Raw genomic sequence first — 5,332 nt, 5'->3', positions numbered from 1 at the left:
CTTCTCTGTTCACATCTGAGGTGGAGATCCTTCTCTGTTCACACCTGAGGAGGGGGTCTTTCTCTGTTCACACCTGGGTTGGGGGCCCTTCTCTCTTCACAGCTGACCCGGGGACCTTCTTTGTAGACAGGGAGTTTCAGGGCCTTGTGGTTGACTCTGGGGCAAGGAGCCACGGCAGTACCCAGGCCAGGCCACCCTGCAAGGCTTCTAGAGAGCCAGGAGGGCCTTGTGAGGGTCAGCCTCCAGGTCGATCTATATTCGTACCCTGGAAGAGGTGGGGGAAAGAGAATCTGCTGCTCCGGTCAGTGGATTCCATGGGCTGCTTCTCTGCCTCTCGCCCCCTCACCCGCTCATCCATTTACTCCCACGTTTGCCAACTGCCGAATTCTCCCACGAACGTTTACGGGGCATCTAGAAGTTACTCTGCAAGCCAGGAAGATGGAGGGTGGACCCTGCCCTCAAGGAGAAGGGAAATGAGACCCATAGAATATGACCTGGTATTTACTGAGTACCTGCTGTCCCAGTCAGCTCCGGCTGCTGTAGCAAAATACCACAGACTGGGAAGTTAAATGACAGAAATGTATTTCTCACAGTTCTGGAGGCTGGGAAGTCCAAGACGAAGGTGCTGGCAGATTTGGTTCCTAGCGAAGACTCTCTTCTTCCTGGTTTGCAGACAGGGCCTTGCATGGAGGAGACAGAGAGAGAGAGAGAGAGAGAGGGAGAGAGAGAGAGGGTTCTCTGGTGTCTGTTCTTTAAAGGACACTAATCCCATTAGACCAAGGCCCCACCCTCCTGACCCCATCTAACCCTAATCACCTCCCAAGGGCCCCACCTCCGAACACCATCACACTGGGGGTTAGGGGTTCAGCATATAAATTTGGAGGAGACACAAACATTGAGTCCATAGCACCTACAATGGGCCACCCGTGGTGTTTTACCCAGGTAACTGCTAAAACCTTATAAAATCCCTCTAAGGTACATATGACTGTCGCTTCCGTTTTGCGGACGAGGAAACCAGTATTTAGGGAAGGTTAAGACGCTCCCCTCCTCAAGGTCCTAGAGTAAATCAATCTGGGACGTCCGAGACTAGAATCCAACTAACTCTTGATTCAGAAGCCTGTACCTTTTCACGACCTGCAGGTAGAAAGCGATACGTGTCCCAGGAGAGATGAAGTCACATCATGAGTCATGGAAACACAGATACAAACAAAAACACTCGGTATCCCAGCTCTCCCCCTCCTCTCGGTGGAGGAGTTAAAGGCAACGTGGGAAAAACAAAGATGTGTTCCTGGTGCCACCGCTGAGGAGGGTGGCAGGTTTGACCCCTCTGGTAGGAGCCCCCGCACCTTGGCTGAGCATTTGGGGCAGCAACACGGGGCGTCCCGGGCTTGCACCAGCTGAGACCCCGCCACGTCACCCAAGTGTGCCAAAATCACGCTCCGGTGGGTTGCCAACGATGAAGAATTGCTCGGGAGGGAAATTCCACATTATACGTTGCAGCCAAGACAAGAGTTCCGGAACCCCAGCTATAAAATAAATCAAACACAGGCGTAACCACCGCCTGCACCGTTCAGAGGAATCTTCCAGATCAGAGCCACAGAGGGAAGTGGAAGGGGAATGGGCCTCTGAGTCTCCCCAGTGATCGTCTTGCTGCCCCTACATTCCTGCTGCTGCCTCTCCTCCAGATGAGCTGATGCTCAGCCACACGGCACTGGGTTCCCCCACTGCCCCCCCGAGCCCCGAACCCCGTCCTCCCAGATGCTCCTCCTCTGCTTGTCCACCTGGCAAGCTCCTTCTTCAAGGGCCTGCTTGAGAATCACCTCCCTTGGAAAGCCTTTCTCAACCACATCCTTCCCCAAGACCGTGCATTGCTTCTTTTCCTATAATCAGCCCCAGGGCACAGCCTTCGAGGTCACGGGCTGAGCCAGACCCGGGCCAAATCCCAGCTCTGCTACATTCTCTGTGAACGTGGACCTGGGATCTCACTTCTCTGAGCCTCCGTCTCCTTCTCTGTGAGCTGGAGGTAATTCCGAGACCCCACGGGGCTGCTATTCTCAGCGGAATGCTTCTTGAGTGTCCCCTGCGTGCCAGGCATCGTGCTAAGCTGCGAGGACACCGTGGCAAACAAGACGGGCGGTGTTTTCTGAGGCGTTGATGGGGTAGTTTATGAAACGGGCTGAGCACCGTTCCCGAAACTTAGGATAAGCTCAGTAAATCGGTCGTTAGGATCATGGTCCCGCAGGATTTTGTGCAGACTTCCGCTGTGAGACTTTTTGCACCGTCCTGGAATTCCTGGTGCGTATGCGTTCTCCTGTGCAGGTGGTGAGCACCCCCGTGTAGGGACGGTGTCGTCTCTGGCTCCGTTTGCCCAGCGCCTGTCCAGCTCCTGCCTCGCTGTAAGCTGTACCGTCACGCTTTGCTGCCAGAGGGTGTGATTGAAGATGGTGACCCAGGAACCAAACAGCAATTTGGCTACAGAGGTGGCCAGCAACCTGAGGTCCAAAGGCAGTGGGTGCAGCGACCGTCCTCAGGAGACGAGGGTCACTAAATTTTCCCATGAAGTTTGTCCTGCTGCCAAAAGGGAATCGCTTTTCAGAAAATTTGGTACGGGTCGGGAGCCTGGGCGGCTCGGTCGGTTAAGCGTCTGACTTCAGCTCGGGTCATGATCTCATGGTTCATGGGTTCGAGCCCCGCGTCGGGCTGTTGCAGATCCTGTGTCTCCCTCTCTCTCTCTGCCCCTCCCCTGTTCCCACCCTGTCTCTCTCTCTCTCTCCAGAATGAATAAACATTTAAAAAAAGTTAAAAAGAAAAACTGGAACGAGAGTGAATCTCCGCGTCCCCTTTTTTTCTCTCTGGCTCCCGCCCCCTGAGATGTTGCACGTCTGGATTAAACCAAAGCTGGGTTTTCCAGTTCCCTCCTCCAAACAAAGCTCTGAGACAGAGACAGAAAGAGAGAGAGAGAAAGGGAGGAGGGGAGGGAGGAAAAAGGAACAGGCAGTGAGAGAAGGGGTGAGGGGGTGTTGAAGGGAAGGAAAGGGAGACACCGGAAGGGTACAGGGACAGGGAAAGGTGACAGCAAACACAGCTTACCTGGGAGGGTGCACTGGATGGCCGCTTTCCGCAATCACTGCTCTGCCCCGGTACAGTCCCCCTTCTCTCTCCCTCTCCTCTCCCGGGGCTGTGATGACATCTCCTCGCCGAGCTCCCAGCCTCCAGGCCTGCCCCGCTCCAGACCATCCAGCACCCTGCTGTCCTTAGAACCTTTCCGTGGATATCCGTCCTTTCTATGGTAATCTAATGGCGTCATCCTCTGCTCTCAAGAGTCCTCAATGGCTCCCCAGTCCCCTGAGAATCAAGCCAGGGCTCTGTGGAATTTCATTTAAGACCCTCAGTGCTCTGGTTCCTGACTCTGGCCATCATTTATCCCATTGTCATTGCCAAACCTCCACCCTCCAACCACCCTGCCCTGTACCCTGTGCTCCTAGCATCCTGAAGTTCCCGTAGCTCCCTGATTGTGTTTCTTGGTTCTCCCTTCCCTTTTGGCAGACATCTACTTATTTTTCAAGATTCTGTCCAGACATTACAGTCTCCAGGAAGCCTCTCCCGACTCCCACACCCCTGGCTCCCTGGATGATTATCCACTGGAAGCAGTACAGACTCCCCCCTCGGCTCTGGCCACACTCGAGTGCACTTTGTCACCGTAGCTAGCCCTTCCCGGGCGCCTACTGGCCATCAGCGTTGGACTAAGCACCTTACATCATGATGTAACTCGAGGTCTCAAAGCCACCCATGACGTAGGTGTTGCTGTTCCCATCTTCATTTTAAGAAGAGGGCACTAAAGGACCAGCAAAAGTGATTAACTTGCCTGGGATCACACAGCCAGTGAGTTCAGAGTTGACATTTGAACCCAGGTCTGTCCAATTCCAAAGCCCGTGCCCTTCATTTCTGTTCTCTGGAGCAGAGAACTCCAGACGGTGATCTCTTTGAGTTAGGGACGAGTTCTCTCTGTCCTTGCATCCCCAGCACTGAGCACAGTACTTAGCACCTAAGAAAACAAAAATTCATTGGATGGATTGGCGATGATTATGCCCATTTTCCAGATAAGGAGACCGAGGCTCAGAATTATTAAACAATGTGCTGAAGGCCACCCCACTAGCAGGTGGCTGATCTGGAATTAGGACCCAGGTCTTCCCTGTGTGCAGGTGGTGCTGACTTCACCACCCCACACCGTCCAGGGGACCGTCTCCCTCATCAGGAAAGCTATAGTTTGGAGCTTGAAACATCAGCATTGACAGTAATCACCATTATAACCACCTACAGCTTCCTTTTTCCATGGCTGACGCCAGTGCTGGACAGCATCACGGGAACAGACGCGGGGCTGTGGGAGGAGTGAACAGGCGAGGACCAGCCCAAACGCAACGTAGTCAGCAGCAGTAGCGACATGGCCTCCAGCACTGATGGCCCGCGGTGGGGGAGGTGCTGTGCTAAGTGCTCTATGAGCACGAGCACATTGAGCCTCCATGACCAGAGGGACTGTGTGGACCACTGTTTGAAGACGGGGTAACAGAGGTGGAGTAACTTGTGTGGAGTCTGTGGAAACCCAAGTCTATCCTCTCTGGCCCTGCAGCCCATGCTCTTTACCCTGTGCACACAGTCTTCCTTCTGGTCTGCCTTTGCCCTGCTGAAATTTGCCATCAGCTGGACAGAGCCATGGTGTCAGTTTGGCCACTGGCATCCAATGAGGGCGCCATATTGAAAGTAGAACCAATGTGCGGCTGTTGCCTCAGTGAGGAGCCCCGACTCTCCCAGGAGCCGAGGAGAGCGATAACTCGTGGGGCTCCTGCTGCTGGTCTGAATCGACCAAAAACGCCTTACGGAGGCGACACTTAGCCACCCCTGGGTAAGAGGCGATAGACAGCGTGTGGGTCTTTTGTGGCCGGGGAGATTCTTGGACAGTAAGGGGAGGACGACATTGGAAAGTATCAACAACCTCTAGTCACATGTCATTTCCAAAATCTGTAGAAACAACATAACAATAAACAGAGCAAAGAAGAGACAGAAAACGTGGCAGTTGATGCCCATCTAGTTAGACAGACTTTCCAGGGAGGTGGGAGGAGCTCAGGGCTAAGGAATGCCTTGTGGCTTCTCCCCACAATGAAATAAACCAAAGTGAACTCATACACCCTTCCAACTACTCCCTGATTCCTGACATTCCCTTCTCCTGGGACACAGTTCATCTTTTCACTGTTAGAGATAGTTTTATTTTATGTTTAAAAAAAAATTTTTTTTAATGTTTATTTATTTATTTTTGAGAGAGAGAGAGAGAGAGCAG

At 53.2% G+C, this 5,332-nt stretch overlaps 1 pseudogene; it reads right to left on the bottom strand.

Annotated features, from left to right (window-relative positions):
• Nucleotides 1–3,791, bottom strand: part of LOC125924940 (endosome-associated-trafficking regulator 1-like) — a 20,784-nt pseudogene extending 16,993 nt beyond the window's left edge.
• Between the last annotated feature and the right edge of the window lie 1,541 nt (nucleotides 3,792–5,332).

The sequence above is a fragment of the Panthera uncia genome, chromosome F2 (genome assembly GCF_023721935.1).
Source record: "Panthera uncia isolate 11264 chromosome F2, Puncia_PCG_1.0, whole genome shotgun sequence".
NCBI classification, from domain to species: Eukaryota; Metazoa; Chordata; class Mammalia; order Carnivora; family Felidae; genus Panthera; species Panthera uncia.
The sequence above is the reverse complement of the archived record's forward strand: the minus strand, read 5'-3'. Positions and strand labels throughout refer to the sequence as shown.